General features: G+C 41.7%; 1 long non-coding RNA gene across 1 annotated transcript in view; it reads left to right on the forward strand.

Annotated features, from left to right (window-relative positions):
- LOC111244797 (uncharacterized) overlaps nucleotides 1-21,617 on the forward strand; it is an 84,674-nt gene that overhangs the window by 19,639 nt on the left and 43,418 nt on the right. The window lies entirely within an intron of this gene.

Here is a 21,617-nt window from a genome sequence, read left to right on the forward strand (position 1 = left end):
ACATTTAGCGCCATAAACTACTAAACGAAACTTGGAAATTGAAAAAAAAAAACTTTGTTATTTGTCAATAATGTATGCCGATCTTGACATACGCTATAACGATACTACGTTGGCAAGCACGAGAGTATACAATTTGTGTGTTTCCAATAACAATCATTTCGGTTACGTGATACTGGGATATATCCGAATTGCAAAACTTCTGTCCAGGGTACGCACGTAGTGTTTATAATAGAACCACAAACGCGTAAAATTTAGTACCAGCGTAGATGTTAATGAAGTGACCTTTAAAACTGCAGGTGAGCACTTGGACTGCTCGGCAAAGATTAAACCCCATTGAATAGACGAACTTCTCTTGTTCGTTCATTAACTCGCATGATGTTCTTTCTAATTATTACTCGCGATTAGAGCAGCGTGGAATGGGGCAACGCAAATTTAAGCGCTCAATTCAATGGGAGAGTTATGGATGCCAATGAGGAAAAGGGAGGATATAATCCTTCATTATTTAGATCTCAGAAAAATAATTAATCAGACTTTTTGGGGGACGATCCTGTGCAAAAGCAGCCGTCACTACAATGTTCTTTGCCAGGTCTGAGACCACAGCATGAATAACACTACTGCGAAAGCGTGAGATCAAGCGATGAATAATTATCATTCATTACTATATACTATCGTATAGGCTCCGTGGTCATTTTTTCCAAGGCAAGCCATGCAACTGCGAGTGACAGAGGAACGACAGTGCGTAAAAAGGATATCATTGAACTCCAAAAACAGATGAATCTCGCCTCCTTTCTCCGTTTCTTCGGCTCATGCAGTTATACCTACTATTTTTCGCGCAGCGAACGTTAAGCTTCGTCGGACTCTACGAACGACTTTGAGCGGTCAATGCAGTAGAGAGCAAACAGTAAGTTCTACGTCTCAGTTAGGTGTTGATCCAGCTTTTTTCAATGCTAAATTGAAACCCGGTGCTTTGTACACCCGGCGATGATTGATTGATATGGTTGGGCAGGTGGGGCGACTTGTTGCTGGGCAAAAGGCTATTTAAATATTAACAAATGTCTTAAATTTATAAGATTTATCTACGCTTATGGTGAGCTCCGGCTAATTAGCAATCGCTTCTCCATGCTCATCTCAGTTCCGCTCGGGTAGCGATGTGAAACGCGTCCAAAATAATGGGCAAAAAGCCCAAGAATTGTAACCGAGCGCGGAATATCATGAAGAGACATTTAGACTGAAAACGTATTACCTGTTTGCACGATTGATAGCTTAATGATATCTTTATGATTTAGAAGCAATCAATGTTCCTGAAGAAAGCAAGTTGTGCATGCAAACGAATATCTGACCTACTGTTTAAATATAACCATCAATAACTTCACGTTTCTCCGTCGTAATAGGGAACAAAAAAGGTGCATTTTTCTCAAACCATGTACACATCGGTATATGGTTTAAAAGTCATCCATTTGGGTAGCGTGAAATTCCCGGAAAGACTTCAAGAGGCCTTTGTATGACATGGCTTACTCATAGCTATGAGAACCTACCGCGATTCATTTTTCCCTCGTGGGTGCTCGTGGGTTGTTCGTCGCCTGCGGGACGTGGGGAAACCCTAAAGAAGAACTAAAAAACCCTAAGAAAAAAAACTGCACAAATACATTGGATGAAGGGCTAGGGGCTCCAGAGGGAGGACGTGTCAATTGTGTAAAAAGACTCTAGCAGATTGTGTGTTTGACTTGAATTCAGTTGGCTTGCATCGAAATCGAGTAGTTGTATTGCACTAGAAGGCCATACAACAAAGAAGGCATTTGTATGCGAAGAGGCAACTCTGTGGGAGGTAAAGAGAGAGCTTCTAGGTCGGTCGGTCGGTCGGTCGTTGTCACCATTGCCGTCATGTACTTAAGGAATCTGCTCCATCGGATCGAAAATGACGGCCAAACCAGACCATGTCAGCTCATATGTCATCGCGTTCCGACTTGACGTGGCCTTGCCAGGACACAATGTGCCTTTACACATCGATATATTATATATCTCGTTCCGCCATGTGACGCATTATAGGTTATAGGATATATTCTTATCCAGTTGATACCATAGCCGTTCTTCTTGTCCGCTCTTTCCCCCGTCCTTCTAAGAGGCTCCACAAATAACATCCATTTGGATCTGACGGAGGTGTCAAGAAAACTCCCTGACAATCCTGTGTCACGCTGTGCAAGATGTTTTCTTTTCTATTTCTCTCTCTTATGTGTTCCAGTGTGGCCAACTAATGTGCGTCCAGGTTTGGCTCACCACCTATAAGCATTTGTACGAGAATTCTGTTGGAAAATTTAGCCATAGACGCCTGGTGTAATTGCCTGAGTTTTGAAACCGTTCGTTATTGGCACGAAATTAGCTGAATTAAATAGCTTAAACTTTTCAGTAAATCGCGATTCTACCAATCAATTCCTGAAAGTGCATAGATACACGCACGAGACCTAATTCGTGTAGGCTTGTTGGTATGATTTTTAAAAGAACCCGATACACGGACAGCTGAAACCTCAGCTCTTATGATATTTAATGATACCAAAGTGATATTATTACATAGCAATTTTACCTGTGTGCTTTGTCAGTAAATATATCTATTACTAACCTTGGACAACGGATTTTTGATCGTCAGCTTGCTCGAAATCAATTGTGAACAGAGCGCATAAAAGTACAGACGAGGGTAATACCAAAGTATCTATACGTTTTATTAAATTAAAATCCTACATAATACCACCTTATATGACTTGTGCTATTGAGCTGTTATGGGTGTGATATGAAGCGCTTCAGACAAAAAATTCTAAAGTATACTTTTGTGTGTTTAGAGCAATACGTTTTCTGAATAGTTTTGACGTCTTCGATGATCTGATAAATTGGATTTTTTTTTCGAGTTCCGCCAAAGTCGACTTGGCACAAAACATTCCATACCAAATTCAAAACTAAGCAATGAGAAGGCTATTGAGCAAAAATAGAGAAGCTTGTGCATATTATGTTATTGCGTTTTCATTATGGTGGCGTTTACATTTCCGTCGATGTACTGCCTTACGTCAAACTACGGTCGTTCTCTGTAAAAAAAAAAAGCTGCTGAATAATTTTAACATATCAGAAGTGATAAGAGGCTAGCGTAGCCACGCCCTGACGTAATTACTCCACGGTTAAGATAAACGATCCTGCTTCGTCTTGCTATCAAACCACGCATAGGTCCCTTAGTATAAGAAAGATACAAATATAATACGACAGTAAGTTTATATATGATGCTATTGAGAAACTGCATTGCCTCCTGAAAGGCTCATTTTGATTGAATCAACAAGTCACATGGGCTGCATTTAATTAAAAAAAAAAAACAACTTTTAGATAGACAGCATATACTTCATGAGTGCTGTTTCTGTAACGACCTTATGGGCTAGAAGATTGCTATAGACTAAACGCGACAACTAATATACACGTGATGCTTATTGCTTAATACAGTACATCTGCGTATTGAACCTGAAGTAGAATTGTCAGAATATAAACTATATGAACAAATACATTGATTTTAAAAACGAATAGTTCTACCGTACTTCCAGCAGACAGGGATGCCTCATTACCATGCATCATGAGAGCGACTAATCGTATTGTAGCTCTAAAGGCATAAAGTTGAAGTTTGCATCAATCTCGTAGACGATAAAAAGGTTTAGGGCTAATTAGTCGTTCAATAACTTAACATGTAAGTTCCGCATCATTCTACAAAAAAATAAATAAAAAAAAAACAATTATTTTTGTTTTCCGATAGGATTTAAGCCTCTTTGCGTTAGTAATCATTAACTCCTTAAACGGAGTGAAATAAATGGTCAACCGGATCGGGAAACGGTAGATGTTACATATACATATGTATAATCATTAAAAACGTTCGGTTCTTGGTTTACTCTCAGCTTGGAGTGTTTCACTGCTTCTGGCTTTAAAATTTTATTCGCAAAGCTGCAAAATTTGTATTATATATTATTCCAACCTATGAATTTTTTAACGTACCACCTCATTTTCTATTTCCACGCAGTTATATCGTCACCCTGTCCTTTCTTGCTGTCTCCAGCGCGTGGTTTATCTTCGTTCTGCCGGCGAGTAATTGTAAGCAATTAAAAAGAACACACTCGATCGCAGAGGGGCGCTAGACAACGACAGCGATCGAATAGCGCGGGCGTGGACAGCACTAGGGAAGGGCAAGGAACAACGGAAGACGGGAAAAAAGAAAAGCTTCCTTGTCGGACGAAGTCAGAGTTGGGGGTTGGAAAGCCAAAGTCTGGACTGTCTCGGATGGTAAGAGACCAGCAGAACCACACTTCTCCTTGTCTCAATGCTTTCTCCTGCTATATATGCATGTGCCATGTCCGTCTTGTGTGGCCGGTAACGACGCAAACTCCGAATAAGAAAATAAGAACCAAAGCGTAAGAAGTGAGCAGAAAGTTTCAAAGAAACAACGAACTGTTCCCTCTCCTGCTTCTAGTCCCCTTCACTTGGCAGTAGAGAAGTACCTCAACCTTAGGGCAAAATGGCACTCGAGCGTCCCACATATAAAAGACGGACACATAGACTTTCCCTCAAGAGCCTGGTGAAACGATGCAATCCCCTTAAATGACTTTTTCCTCTCTCGTAGCAAAGATGATAGCTGAAGATAAAGAAACTAAAGTTTTTCAATCCCGTTTTTCGAATTCTAATCGACACGCCGAACGGCGACGGGGCGCAGAAGCGCGATAAATTTTAACACTTCGCCCCATTGATGTATCCCCTCCTGTCGTTTGCAGAATGAGGGTTACAATCACAAATTTGTAATGACTTCCTACGTTGTGAACTGATGATTGCGGGAGACACGGGAGAGTGTTTCGGAGAGACTGAAAAGTGATGAATTTCTGATGCGATGAATGTGTGCTGTCATTTTGTTGGAGGCAAACTATTGCAACTCACAGAGCAGAATGTGGACGATTAACTAAATCACTAATTAAATGCCCTTAGCTAGCAGCGCAGCATATACCTCCTATCTTGTAACGTAATGCGTGAAATCTGTTACTAGCTATTGGTATTATATGTATATACCCGAATTATTTTAGACAGTTAATGTTTATCACGGTTCCCTATCTCGGCACGCCTAGGCCTTTCGTTCTTGGATGTAAAACTTACAAAAAAAAACATTCTCATTTAATTACTCTATGTTCTCGTATTGAAGTTTGACTGGTTCTAAGCTTTCGCGTTTCCCAATTGCTATTTACCAGGACACCTGGGAGAATTACAGTAGTATAATAAGCTGATCTGTGTGTTATTTCCTGACACCTTGATACTGCTTATCATGAAAAGAGTACATTAACGATTCGTAGCTTAATACGTCGAAGGAGAATATTTTTTTCTGTGGAACTACGTACGCCAATAATGATTCCTACTAAAATCTACTTTAAAGATACACCACCTACTTTTTTATGGGGTGAGCGCTGAACCTCGACGGTCTCTGCTTCGGGTCCGCCCTGCCCACCTGTAGCTTTGCGGATCTTGTTCAAGTTAAACAGGACTCCGTCTTCTGCCTTCCAGACACTCAAGCACAACCACTTCTATCCAGCAACAACCTTATCAGAACTGCCCCGTTACTGACACAAGGTACACGTTAGATGTACGTGTCACAGGGTATGGTTATTGATGTTTCTGTGAATACCCAGCGTATATGTATACGATCGGATTGCTGCTAGTGGTAAATTGTGCGTAAACAGATTTGACATAAAAAATGTGGAACGAAAACCTAGAAAACTCCTTAGTCAGTTACGGAATAGATCATATGCAGCTCAAGGAACTCACAGATGACACGCATGCAAATAGGTTTAGTGTATAAATATTAGGTGGGCTTATAGTGTAATACTTCAATAGCATAGCAAAAGATACTATGCCGTCAACAAACAAAACAAGAAAAGTGCACGCATATCGGAACAATACATGTGCATAAACACAAAAAAGGAACTTTAGATTCGATAGCTGATAGGATTTTTTGTATCATACGAGAAATGAACGGAGACTTATGTTTTAGTTGTTGCTCGTGTACAGGTCAGGTGTGGCGCATTACATTCAGTGGACTCAGGCTAAGTTAACCCATGTGGCCGTCATGAACACCATCTTTTGTTTATCATTGGCCTTACTTGGTGTTTATTAGGTGAACGCGTGCTATGATGTTAAGTATACTTCCAGCTGTTACAGACCCGTTCCATTTGCAGGGTAGCACGTTGTGTCATAGTGTTCCGTTCGTTTCTAGGGTGACACCCGCCGTCGAGAGAAGAACCTTCCTCTATGTGATTCCTCAGTTCTTTGCTTAATCTATAGAACTCACATCGATAGGAGAACGGCCTGAAATGATAGCATTCCCAACATGTTAGTCAGGCTCTGCTTATGTTCAGTTACCTTCGACATCTGCACCGTTAAATACCAGACAGTAGTCAGAGTCGCTGCAACGCTGGCTTCTGAGCGACTGATAGGATTCTAATGAGGCGTCGAGATGAGTTGTCCTTTATTCTCATAACGAGACCAGCGTACGTCCTGTTATCTCGTATACTGCCTAGACAGAAAGCCTAAGCGGAGAGGCTGTAAACTGGAAAATGGTCAGGAGTACAGTGTGAGCCAGCCGGCTAAGAGGCAGTTCCCAACTTGAAAAGGAGACACCTGTCATGTAAACCGTTTTGATACGCCGACGATAAACAAAGCCATATGGGGGATTACGAAAATAGTCTTTTGAATGCAACAGGCGACGCAGTTCATATTCGCTTTTAATGCATAAGAAATAAGCAATTGACGTTTGTATCACTCGTTGATCGAGTTTCTGGCGTCAAAAACGAGGAAATATATCAGAGTTGTTAAAAGAAATTAAACGGAATGTTGACGCTTCCGGAGTTCCTCATAAAGGACTTGTATGCCGTGGAGCATATATTATAACGCGCGTACTATCGCACACACACATTAAGATAGTCAAATCCTAGTTAGCTAAATCTTTACCTAGACTAACGTACTGTTGATAATTTACACCAGATAGATAGCACAGATATTACACTCTTGAAGTCCGTATCCAATGCGAACTACACTTGAAAACTGCTTAATTTGCTCGATGATAAGACCGGATAGAAGGGATCCACGATGTACGTTAGCGGTTACAAACTAAAGGTGTATCGTGACTAGACTTAACCTACATGAGCCGACCCAGAGAAAAGACGACATGTCGTTGAGGATAAATGGAGCGAAGAACTGATTTGACAGTTGGCTAGCTGTTAGACCTGCGCGAAATGCTTTTTGCCCACTCATCGTCGCTGCTAAGTCGAATTCAGCGGGGCAGTGAGAGTCTTGGACGAATGACGCAGAACGACGGTCTGTTTCCTGTGAGTCACCAATGAGGGTCGACATGGAAGAGGACAAGAAGGGCTCCTGGGGCAGATCGAGCGATGAGATGCGGAGGCAAGAGGAGAATGAAGAGAAAGCAAGGAAGAAAATAGAGATAGTGGTGTGCGCTTCATTTCACCCAATGACGAACGCTCTATGGGGGTCGGGCTTTGAGTGAGGAAGGAACACGGGGTTGTCCAATCGTCCTTTAGCAGAATCCCCCGTGATGAAGACGATTCCTCGTGCTTTTGTTCGATTATGTTTCTATGGCCTCATACTGTCTGCGGCTGTACCAGGAGTATTCAACGGTACTAAGGTGGCTCGGTCTTGTAAAGCCTAAGGGGAAAGGTGCCAGAGGCCCGATTATCCTGCTGAGTCATATACAATCGGCTTGGTATTTCAGATCGTCTTCTAAATTAGGGCGCGCAGTGTTTAAGCCAGTTTGTCACACTCATTGTAATGAATCTCGAGGTCCAATTTGCATCTAGTTCATTGCGACGTGCTCATGATAATGGACTTTCGATTGATATACTGTACATAACAAGTAATGTAAACTACAAGTTTACTATCCTTAAATAAGAAATTAAATGGAAAATCTAGGTTCTTTTATAAAATTAAGTGAAAATGAAACTTTCATGCTTTTTGTAGAAAGCTTCATATTCTTAGTTACAACACAGGTAGACAATACTACAGTACGATTCGAGTTACTTGAAGTGTTTGCCACCTTTACCAAGATGGAGCTAACTTAATAAGTAGATAATAACTTCCCTTTTAGTCCTTTTAGAAAAACATTGTTAGCATGAACGGTTCCCTTATGCTCTGTAGTAGCATGCACAGACCATGCAGGAGATTTGGCCCTATATAGATGATCTTCGCACAGATGCTCGCAAAGAAGAATACTACTGGTTCTGCAAGTGAGGAGCTCGTTTATGTTATTCATCTTCCTTTATGTTCGCGCGTCGATTTGTTGATGCCAATTTGTCTACTTGCAAAATATGACCCCGCACACCTACGGGGTGGGGGCTCAACATGCGGCGAAAGTGGTCTTTTGGTATCGCAAGTGCCATTTTTCGCTCGTTGGGTCAATAGTTTTGTGGTTCACAGCCCTCCAGGCAACACGCCATCTACCCGTACCAACTATCGCATCCATAAAGCTGAAAGTGGCTAAGAAAGGGGTTGGCTATCTGCAGCGATTCAATGCCACGCAATAGTGAACATCACCCCTGGGTGTAACCTAGGAACGTTATTTCAAAGCCATAATATTAATAGCCATTTCGATAGCAAACCAATACTTCTCTACTGCACATAAGTATTATACCGAACGGTTCGGTCACGTTAGGCAGCTGTACCTCTTGTTTTTAAGAATATTACGAGTACACCGAACATTTGATATGCTGTCATGTACAAAGACTAGTACAAATGTTTTAATATATAGTTGAATTGTACAATATGTTCTTAATTGAATAGGGAATTATAAATCGTATCTGAATCTATATGTTATCTCTATGAATATTTTTCCCTTTAGGGTACTTTAACATGGAAAGTAGTATTTAAGTGCACAGCCATACCGTATGTTCCGAGTGTTTTACACCCGCTTTTTATTCTCTCTCCACATTCCTATAAATTGATAGCTACTAGGTACGCAAATAGTCGTTCAAGTGTCATGGCAAACTTTGCTAAATGGCACAGGAAGTTTAGAGTACCAAAAAAGGCTGCTTCGTCCCAAAGTAATTCACAAAAACATAACAGAACGCTGGAAAGTGGTATTTCTAGTTGAATCTTTCTTATGGCTGGAAGAAAAACTCGAACTAAAAAGTTAAAGCTTTAGACTCAAGGGCAGCTGACGTTAATAGTGCGCAGACTTCTCATGAGTTGTATTGCCAAGGCTGTTTCTGTAGCTAAAATGCAAAGGACGACTCCCCTGCTCCTTGTCGTTAAATGGAGTGTGAGGTATGAGGCAGAAATTGTGCTCCGTCGCAATTGCTCGGTTCACAGTTCCGGTTTCTACGCGGCCCCTAGCTCTTCGCCGTTGTTCCTGTGTTATCAGGAGGTTTGTTCCGTACGTAGCTGCAAGCTGGCCACCAAAGCTGGACCAGAGCTTGTGTCTCTCAACGGGACCATCGCTCACAGAAGACACAGTCCTACCTTCTGTGAAGGACCAAATTCACATCATCTTACCGCCTTCCTATCACACATACACACATGCCCACACACGCACAGACTATATATGTATTTTAGGTTCATCCGGTCGCTCTTAGATTCTACTGCGGCTGCTACCCTGAGACAACGTTGAAGCAAGCGGGCGACTGCTGGGCGAACGGCCAAGCTGGCAAACCGACAAAGCGGTGCCATTCCATGACTTTAGTCGCTACGTGCATTATCGCTACTTACATGGCCATCCATGGTTGTTGCACTTTTGCATTGGGTACTCTGCTCGGCCAGAGCTGGTGCTGCCGCGATCAAAACGCTGCTTAAGGATCGAGTAGTAGGAATGAAGGAGTGGAGGGTCAACGAGGGAGTCAGGGATAGCGAAAGGGGGTTGTGGAAAGAATATGAGGAATCCGACCAGTACGACATTATTCATCATCGCACATAATGTCATCGCTCCTGCCAGGTACACAAAGAGCTACTGAAAGAGGTCTATGTTATGATGACGATGATTCTGCTACTGTCGTTTGTGTACCTTTACCGCGTTCCCCTTTAATCCATCTGTTCTAAAGCACTGAGCAGCTGCCGATTATGGAAATGGCATTGAGCCATTGCAAAAGAAAGCACATCATGTCTGAAACTGCTTTTACAAAAATATAACGAGATACTATGTTGATGTTCATATATCGATCCTTTCTTCTTCTACCTGATCAACTAGTCAACGTTTGCACTCATCAATTCTTGAAGGGTGCACAATTACTATACGGTTACTACGACACTATAGCCGTTAGCCTGTTTGGGACACCGTTTCTCTGGATGCTGAACCATCATCTTCTGATATTACTTTTATGTCTGATTTCCCCGACCTGTGTCAGTAGGAATCAGTGCCAAGATATGGTAATTATAAGGAGATTGACATACTATGCAAATCCACTTAACTTACCGTACTCGAAGAATTACTCGGTACATATATGCCCCATATTTAAGTAAGTCCCCTTAAGAAGTGTACAGCGGCGAAAGAGTTTCAACGCAGTGTCTACGAATAGTTGACCTTAACTTGCGATTGTTCTCTCAAATAACGCTCAAAATGTACGTTGCTTTCTCACTAAAGTAAATATGTTGCCACTGAATCCTCGTCAGAAAATGCTTTGCTTCTAAAATGAGTTTTATATGAATGTGTTATTGAGATACAGCACACCTGGGGGTTTTTCAGAACAGAATTCTTTTTAAAAATGACTCCGCTTAAATTAACGAACGCTTGGGGAGACACAGGGACTCGATACATTATCACCCTGCTCCCAAAGGAGTCTGATCTGGATGCTCCGTTTTTGTTATAGTACGTACACCGCGTACATTGTCTGACAGCGGCCCAATCTCCACTGTACCTTTAAATTCTTGCTTAGTTCCAGAATATAGTTTGGCGTTTCTGTTAGAAAACAGAAATTAAATTGCTATATTTTATGGCGAAGTACAACCAACAGATCACTGCCGGCGTTTCGCTGGAGCTGACTGAGCTGCCACCGAATAGCAGGTACAATAAGAAGGCACACGATAAAAACTGGACAAATATGTATCTTTGTATACATTGATAAGAATCAAATTATTTTTCGTGTTTAACACGATATTTCCATATATTGATCCCTCAAGATCCCTGATTGGAAAAATTTAACTGAAACACAGGTGCACCTGTCACGATGACGATGCAACTTATAGTGCTATAGCTTATGAAGGCACTTTCTGTATACAACCGTGAACTATGCATAATAATCGACGTGACAGTTGAATGAAATAAGGAAAAATTGCTTGAATTTAAAAAAAGTTTAGGCCTGCTGCTCTTTAGGCTCAAATGTCAAAGAATAGAGTTCTGATATTGAAAGAGACATAAGGATAAAACGATATAAAGGCATATATGTGCATGTGAAATCCAGGCTCCAAGAGTTGTCAAGTGGAGAGCCTTCAAGGGTGTTCTCGAATTTTGCGGACAGTCAGTGATATTGAAGTGGCGGAAGGCGAACACAGCTCTCAAATCAAATTGAAAACGATACAATTACTTCAGGTGAAGGAAAACTTCACGACCGTCAGCTGTGCCACAAAATTGCATAAGATTGAATCCAATTAAATTAAGCTATCTTGTTGCATGAGGTGATATCAACCATCTAAATGAAATTTGCAGCAGAAACTTTTTTTTTTTATAGAAATCAGGGAGATACCTAATTCACTAAGAAAATATTTATGTAGACATAGATACGCTTGCCAAGTTACCCAAATTATTTTCGTATTGTTTGTCAAATTAAATAAAAATAAGAATCCTTCGTTGTTGTTTCTCTTCTTAAAAATACACAAAAATGAGTGCGCTTTAACGCGAAAGTGGGGAGACAACAAAGATTGCCATCCGGCAACAGGGCAAATCGATGATGTAGCATTACACAACATCATGTTGATTGGTACCACACTTTTCACACTTTCAACTTTCTGTTATTATCACTAGGATTACTGTAAGTATCATAATATTTCGCTATTGTAGGACAGTTGCTATTTCGAGGCCTGTTTTGGGAAGTAATGGATTAGCTGTGCGGATCGGTCGGCCTGTATGATCTGCAAATCTGGCTAGGATACCTGGAGGGGGCAAAAGATTGACTATCAGACTTACCGAGATAGAGCCGCACGATCTCTTTTTTTGGATACAGAGATACATATACAGACGCCCGCGAGGTCAGGAGTTAGGGCAAGCTCCCGATATGATACGATATGTTGGGGAAGACGGCTTCTAGCTTTCCGCCCGCCAAGGGTACAGCGACGAACTGATGGAATCAAGGTTGCAGCAGAAATATAGGATCATTGCAATGCTACCTCTAAGGGACGGAATGGGACAAGAAGGAGTCAGCTCCACTAACGTTGCTGCAAAATGCAGCAGTAGGGATGATACCTCGCCGTCGGCAGTGGGACGTGCGTACACTGATGGAGAATCGATACGGCCCCCAGCCCTGAAGGGTGGTCAAGAGGGTAAGAGTTTCTCTTAGCCGTCTGGCTAAGCCTCTATTGAACGCCGCTAGTAGAAGCAATGGTTACTACGGTAGGTGAGTGCCGCCTTTGCAGCACTAGAAGTAGTAGCACCTCTACTTTTGCTTTGCTTCAAAAGGTGAGGAAGCAAGATGAGTGAGAGGAGCTGGGATTCCCTTAGAGACCCCTTTCGTAACGGTTGCTCGGCACTGAAGTGAACGGATGCGATCGAACGGAACCGTCGTCCTCAACAGTGCTCATCGTACATCCTATCATTAGATAACGAAAATAGTAGGTATTACAAAACGACCTGTTTCCGTAACTTGCCCGCGCCTTGTTGGTCTATATATATATATATATATATATATATATATACACATACACGAATGTAGGTAAAATTATTATACCAATAGTTGGAAATTCATTACGAAACAACGAGTAGATTCTGCAATAGAGAAGATTTTCATGTGCTAACGTTGTTGATATTCGTAAGACACTGCTCTGTGGCTTCTGTTATAATTAATGTTAGATTGACTTCGGCCGACTGCTTGCTTTTGGGTCGTTATTGGCGGAGGTCCAGCAGACGTATGCGGATATAAAAAGAACTCCATCACCGACAAATGGGCCGATAAACATCACCAGGAAGAAATATCTTATAAATACATTTCTAAAGAGATCGCTGTGTCTTCAACAACACTCAATCACTGACTGAATGAAAGTACCGACCACTTTTAAACTTCTTAAACGATCATACATGCTCTACTAAGGTGTGAGATCCCTTTGTCTGGATATAGATGAATGTTAGGTGAGAGTCGAAGCATCCGCAACTGTCTGGCAAACTCCACATATGAAGATGTACGAAGATCTGCCATTATTCATCAATAAGCAAGAAGGAGTTCGCTTTGGCGGACTATGATGATCGTAGCACATCAAGAGTATATTTATGCTGATCACGTACCCTACAAATCGTTTCTATGCATGAATGTTGGTTGACTATCTGACTTCCTTCGTTTCGTGGAAGTTTGAACAGTTTTAATCTTAAGACGTTTTTTTTCCTCTCGTCCCCCTCATTCTCCTCTCTTTTTCTCTCGGCTCTTCCCGCAGGAAAGTAGCTAAAGGAATTCAAGAGCTGGTTGGGAGCCATTTCGCTAGCAAAGTAAGAACTATGCCAGCGAAAAGACATACTTTGTCGACGAAGAACAGCTGGGACATGCGCAAGCCTATTGCCATGAACACGTGTCCACGTTTCTGTAATCAGAAGGAATTCTAAACTCGGATAGTCTCCCCTGTACATGATGAGGAAAGAAAATAACACGAACTCTAGAAAGAAGTATAAGAGAGCGAAAAATGAATAATAGACCTCTACTACTATCTTTTGCGCCTTGCTTGCCTTTATTTTGCTTTCTTACTCGTACCACTGACCGACAGATAGAGAAGCACAAGCGGCAGGAAAATCGTTCTCCGACACCCAGGGGGCGCGTGAGAGGCTGCCGGCGACGACGGAAACCAATGAGATAACTATACGCCGTAGGAAACGACCGAGTTGAGTATTCGTCGTTGTCGACGTGTCTTGTCTAATTTCATAGGGACAGCAACGGCGTGAGACACGATACGAATTCATAATTGACGACGAATCCTCAATGTTTTCGTTTGAATTTGCCCCACGCATAGACGAAGCTATACTGCGTCTTAACTCCATATTGTTGTTCTCAATACGCCTTAGCTTTATTAAATAGAATAAGGTTCAAGGGAATGTGCATACCGCTGTGGGCGTCGTTTTGTATGAGTTTGAAACTAGTTCATAAGCATAGTGCAGATTAGTAATTCTTACAGGACCAGAATTCAAGTGTAGTGAAGCTTTGATTTGGTGTCTTCAACAGTGAAAATAAATGCACATTGTTCCTTTTATAATTAGGATGACTAAGCAATAAACGTTGAAGGATAAATTAGCATAGAACTCCCTTTAATACCCAAGCATCGAGGAAATACGTCATGTCACTGAATCTGTTTAGACACTCATAAGCACATAAAGAGCTTATACCCTGGGATTCGAAAATTACTTATAGGCTCAGACAAAAATACAATGTTAGATCTATATCTCGAGGGTAAAAATGTTTCAGTTCGAAATTTGTATTTGACAGAGTCGACGAGTGTCTATGTATTGGTAAAACGGATGTACTGCTGGCTCTGTCGCGAAGTACATTATGTACGTGATTAACTTTACAAGCCATATTATTGTCAATAACGATGTCCATATTATATTACAGTAGTACAGGCTAAACAAAAACGTTACGCTTAACAAAGCAGGGCTTAATACTAATCAGCCTCTCGTCCCGGTTACCACCCCATAAAATTTTCATTATTACAGTTCATTTACTAGAGCATTGCAATTACTTTTTCCTTCTCTAGTTTTTTTTCGATATTTTTATTCCGCGGCACAACCGTAAATATATTATCAATAAATAAGTAATAACGTAGTGATATGTGATAAAAGCCTCTATCTGCTTGTCGTGTCGCTCTCTCAGTTGTTGTAGCCGTTATTATTATTTCATGGAATAGTTTTTTGCCGTTGGCATCATTCAATTGACATACGCTCGAGTGAGCACTATCTCTAGCGGCAGCGGTGAAAACATCCACAGCAGTCGAAGCTAGTAGTCTATGGGAGGCAGTCATGAGACGGGCAGACTTATTAGGGAACTATTACAGGGCTATCATAGTGCTGCTATCAGCCAGCCGACTGGGGCCTCAGGGGTGCGACTAGATGGGGCCGGTAGAGGCTTCTGAGTGGAGCTGCTGACTATCAACCTGTGTCCTACTGTACAGATTGTGGTGACTCGGCGACCCGGTGCCTCACTCACTGGTGCCAGCCGCTATATGTATATATAGTATAAGAGGCGGATGGTCAGGGGTGTTGGTCAAACATCGTTTATCATTTCGCCAAGGTACAGAGATGATGGCGGCAGCGGCGCAAAATGTAGTTGGTGTCGCCGAGGTGGTCCATATCATCTGTAGCGGTGCCGTAGGGACAAGAGCTGTGGTTTATGGCCTTTCGGCTATTCGAAAAACGCCTGTTTCACAGCGACGTGAATAGAGATAGTTATGAATGAAGCATGCGTGTCGCTGCACGTTTATTTGAATGGGCTTCGTAAGGATGAAGAAGGTGGAAAAGTATGAACAACCGGCGATAGTCTGTATCGAGGGTTTAGCTAAAAGCAGGAGGAAGACAAGGCTTTAAGCCATACTGATCCACAATGCCGTAATAATATCAATATTATTTAGAGTGCAATGGCTTTTTACACTTACAATAGGACAAATCACCTAGTGAAAATTCGGAAGATGGGGGCGGATTCAAAGGTAGGCTGCCTTTAGCGATAGACTCCACATTAGCCTAACTTTGTATGTACGTCAGTATATGCCCCCCCCCCCCCCGCCATCCCCACTCCACCGCGCCAAACTTGCTGTACAGTGCAGATTTGATGGTAGTAAAACATGTTTACGCTCAGCGCTGAGATGATTTCTTAAGAGACTGCTGTCATTTAGCCACTCTGTGATAATAGTAAGCTACTATTCGCTTCATATAGTCGAACCCTTCTGTACTCCGTAACATCTACTTTTCATTAGTTAATTTCGCCATACGTGAATTATTCTACATACCTGATATCGTCACGCTCTTCAAGGAGAAAAGCTCGTCTGAATCATAAGCTGGGGCGAGCATAGAATCTGTCCAAAGTGAAAGCTAGTAAAGCGTACTATGCCATTTGTAAGTATATAACTATTTCCTGGAAAGTCTCGCTATACAAAAACGATATTATTATATAAGCGAGTAATAACAACAAATGGGCCGGTGATGATCCTGAACAAGCCCCCAGGTAGTCAGCAGGATTTGTCATTTGGAAAATCGGTCTTTGTCAGCACCAGCAACGACAATATTTCCGGGCACAGTTTAGGTATGCGCGGAAATGCTCCGCTGAAGGGATTGAACGGGGGCATACCCTTTCGCTTGGCTAAGAGCTATCAGTTTAGGCTAATAGAAACTACGTACTGTATCATACCATTCATTGTTTTTAGGACCGCACAATATCGAGACGACGGCACAGCTGAAACAACGGCAATACCGTCGAAAGGGACGATTTATCTTATTTTAAAAGTGTCTTCGCACGCGTTGTTGTCATTTGTGTGTTTGTGTCAAAATCTATGCGCTTGAAATTCGGGTCCGGTGACAAAAATAGAGAGAGTTAATTTACGATATAGTTGATCTGAACAATGGGTTTTTATCGTGTGGTCGATATCGTGATCCCGGATTTTATTTGTTGTATTTTTCAAGCATCTTCAAAATACGGTTAACTGCTCTTTTCCATGCTTTTGATTATCTTATTTATTTGATATGAATACTCGAAATTACGGCAGGAAGGACGGAATGAGTCAGAATCACGAGATAGATATCATTAACTCGAAATCGATCCTGAAACCCATTCTAAATGACTGTACCTTGTTAGGTATTAGATGCAATCAGTGCAGAATATAAATGGAAAACTACGATTTTTTTTGTGAACGTATTATAACATAAATGTCAAGTTTCCTTATAATTTTTGCATGCAGTCCTTATCCAATACACGCATACTAAGCAGTATAAAGAAAAAGCCTGCTTTGACTTATGTGTAGGTGTGAATATATATTCCCCTGTTTTTCTCGGCATGTGTGTCAATCTGAGGCCCGTTCTATTTTGGGTCCGCTTAAAACTGAGGTCTGTATCTTCATCGTACGGGCTCATCCTTGAAACGATCTAGATTAGCAATGATCGTACGCACCTGATATCTAAAATAAGTTATTCATTGTGAAGGAAAAAATACAAGGTAATTGATTCCATTTTGTATTAATTCGCATATTCAGAGCGTGCGTTTCAATGTTGCCACCTTTTATTTGTTGTAATTTTTTAATGGCCATTTATCGAGCATTGAAATTTAAGCTCGTGTTCTTACTTTGCAAATATTAAATACATTTTTTTCTAAAATTATAAAAATTGAATAACATTAATTAAAAAATAATAATTAAATAGTTAGTTTTGGATAACATTCAATGATGCAATATTTTTCCCTCCTTGACGTCAGCAGTGTCGTCGTCTAATGCAGTTAGCATCTTGTCCAACTCTACTTCAAACGAAAATCTGCTCATAATTTGGTAAAATTTTACGTCTGCGTGAGGGCCGCTGTCAGAGCAGGTGGACGCTCACGTATTGTGTATGGATGATTTCGTCGACGGAGCTGTCTGCTCCTCCATGGATTCGTTTTACCATACCAGCAGCAGTGTGGCTAGAGCAGTATCGTCGCGTATAAATAATGATATTTATTAAATACACATTAGTACATAGAAGTTTCAGGAACCCACGACGGTAAGCAACTAAGAAATTAGTAGTGGGTCCTCGTCGCTCCGCTATCGAAGAGACGCAATCGATTTAAGATTTAGTTCTGTTACTTGCAGCCAGGCCCGTTATTACAGCAGCAATGTGACGCTAGACCGCGGCAAGTGGGCAATTTAAGTTAGTTGCGATAGTTTTGGGTCATTGGGGCCTGGGTCGAATTATTCATTGATTCAAATGATCAGCGTTGCTTGGTTAAACCGTCTGTTTCACCCCAACGAATGTCTCTGTTATTACAGATGGGATCAGTTTGTGCATTTGCAAGCTTCACCTAAAGTGGGGCCCAAACACTGTAAAAAAGTACCTCCCATACAAGATATTATTGTTTGGTGTATTTTTGATGCCATATTTTTTTAACGAGCGACTAGCTATTTTACCAGTGCTGCCGCTGATACAATAACATATCTTTTCGTTCGCCTGTCAACGCATACGCATTTTTTTGCGAAACTGAAATTAGCCCTAACCCTTAACAGTGAAAAACGCCAGAAAACTTTCATTATCCGACCCATTTTGAATGTTGCAAGGTGTTTGTACATCGCATAAATAAATATTCCTTGTAGTACTAACAAGCATGCATATATATTGTATTATTTTACGATATATAGTTAAGCTTGTCACTGAGAAACGCATTAATTTTGAGTATGAAATTTTTACGTTGTACCTTGTAGAAGTATCGCCAAAAAACCTAGACTATCCTTAAATCTATCCGGAAGTGTTCTCCAAGTTAACCTTCCTTAAGTTTCTACAGCAAATCTCAATCTCCTAATAGCAGATCCGGGTAGGCGTTTGTGTGTGTGGACGTTAGGGTTTGACGTATCCACTTTAAAGCATGTAATTAAATTAAAGCTTAGGTTACTTCACACTGGAAAATGTACTTAGTTTATTCTTTTGATTTAGTACGCGTCCCAGCGGGAATTGAACCAGAAACTTTTTTAATTGGCATCACCGACGTTGTCACCGCCTCACCGAAAACGACTTCGTTCAGGATGTGATATCCGTATTGTATATTATCGTTATCAAGTGTACCTGTTGGACGCGCTGCAGCTGGACGCCCTACTACATATAATAGAGCATCCATGGCATTTTCTTTTATCAGGAAAAGAAAAACAGCCAGCATAAGCTCTGCCCTTGCCGCGTTCTTAGTTGATCAGAGTTAGAGGGGCGTGGACGGTCCTCTAGAGGGCTTCTTATTCATAAAAGTCATCTACACTCCACTGAACAGTGTCTATGTGCATCTCCCTGCGTTCTGTCCATCCTGCGCTGTACTCGGAGTACTCTAAGCTCCTCCTGTGGACTTCACGACCTCCACCTTTAACTCGTTGTTACTAAAACCTTCAGATCGGCTCCTTTTTACAGATGGCGGGTTCAGCTGAGCCCCTTCTTTGCAGAGTTTAGTCATTGAAGCGGACTAGCGGAGCGTACCGAAGACCCCCCACTGCCCCTCCGCTAGTCGCCCAGCACCAGGCTCGAGTTCTTATTCGAGTAGCACTTCGAGCTATTGGCCGCTGGCTTTGGAGGGCTGGACTGGTAAACTTGAGCAGCTGACTCAATATCAAAGCATTCGTGTCTGAAAAAGAAGACAAGACCGTGTCTTTTCGCACTCTTCTCGACCATTTGCTATGTGGAGCTGGAATTGAGTAGACAAATGCTTTTCCTTACAGTTTAGTGCATCATTACACTTGACTGGGTTAGGTCAGGGAAGACGAAATCATGATGATTGCTAAAGCAGAACTTGCGAGTTTTTATACAAACTAAACGCGCAAGATTAGGGCACAAAAACATCTTGTTCTCGTGCGAATCTCTTTCTGCTAACTTTTCCGGGGGTTACGCAGATTTGAAATTGTTCTTGTTATATTGGCCAATAAAAGGACTGTCGCGTACCTTCTTGACTTAACCGGCAAAACCTGGGTGATTCTGATCTATTTAGATTCTTTAAACTTCCTGATGTTTCATCCAGGATATTCTTTGTTCGAATGAGTGTTAAAATACGTTCGCTCAAGTGCAGCTGCGGTTTCGCAAAGAGATGCATACCACGATTACCGGTACTTCATGCTTAACTGCTTACACTTAGTTCATGCTTAACAGATGAGCAGAAATAATTTGAAGTTGTTCCAAATAAAGGCCATTGAGCTGAATATATGTGCGTATGAGATGAGGATGTCTTTTATGTAGCAATGATTCTACAACTGTTGCACAAAAACGCTACATTGATTTTCTCAGACGAGCTAGCTAGGTTTCGCCGGCTTAATTTCTAACTTCTGAGTTGACGTCATAGTTCTTATGTTATAGTTTAGCTGTTGTGACGTCGCCGGTACGAAGCGTCATCGTAGAATGAGGTACATAATAGTTAAACGCCATGGTTGATTCATAAGCAAGCTTTTTAGGACACAACGTGTGCTCTATTCTGTGTGTCTGGCTATTGGGCCGCAATAGCAAAATAATCTTACAGGAAACATCACACAGAGCAAACGTATTGAGCACTATTTACGCACAATCACGTAAGACGTAGGCTTAGATAACGTCTCAAGACAAAAAGTACCAAAATTTAGTATAAAAACACCACTTGATATTTGAAGCCCTCATTCAGTACACTATCGCACCTTACATATTTTAAGCCAAGAGATAATTTTCCGTTTTTCGTGATCTTCAGCAGCATTATGAGTACACGTGTAGTGTAAGTTGTTCTAAGTTCTACCGCTTAGCTCTCTGGCAGCTATTTTCATATAAACCCGAGCCGTATATTAGAGATAAGCTCGTTTCATATAGACCCGTCAAATCTATGTCGAATATTCACAATTCAACGGCATTAATGCAAATTTAAAGTAATATGCCTGCCGTAGTTAAATAGACCTACACAGTGACAGATAGTGTGCAGGGGATTCGTGGTGTCCAGTGCCGTTGCCATACTCGAGCATATCTGAACGTATCCGAGCCTGGGCATTGTCTATATTATAATGGACTGCGGCTTTGTTTATTTGGCATTGTGCCGTATTCAAATTGGGTCGACGAAGGGATTGTTGCTGACGAATCGGCCTGTTGCGCCTCGGCTGAGGCGCAACAGGCCGACTGGTTCGAGCTAATGCGGATCCGAACGTCGAACAGACGGGGCATAGTGAGAACTCTCCTATTGGAGCGGATGATGATCTATTGAACTAGCAGAGTTTGCCTGCCAAAGCAGAACGAAGCGTTGGGCTTATTATTTTAGTTGGTAATGATAAGCCTGCACCGCTACCAAGGCATAGCGTTCTGCAGAGACGAAACGATATACTACAGCCGTTTCGTGCTTCGACGCACTGTTACGTACACTATGCACGCGTCGAATACACAAACCGTTTTGCGATGCTTGACTCATTATCTATAGTACACGTGACGACGACGACGACAACAACAGAACTTTGCATGGGAACGCAGGCAGTGCAGCTGTGCTGGTCGTCGCAGTATAGATCTACACGATTCGAACACAAATCGATTGCTTCATAAAAGCAGATAACTGCACCTAGTAACCATACGCCCTAGGCCTGGCCAAATGATGTAAGTGCATTGGGCAAATTTTAGTTACAAAATCATTATATCGACAACATACATAAATGCGTACAAATGTGTGACAGCTCGGACAAACAGCCAAAGTACGGCCCATTTGCCCGTAACCGTTCTTTAGGCTTCGAAGAGAAGG

Source organism: Varroa destructor, unplaced genomic scaffold, assembly GCF_002443255.2.
Source record: "Varroa destructor unplaced genomic scaffold, Vdes_3.0 BEIS01000002.1, whole genome shotgun sequence".
NCBI lineage: Eukaryota > Metazoa > Arthropoda > Arachnida > Mesostigmata > Varroidae > Varroa > Varroa destructor.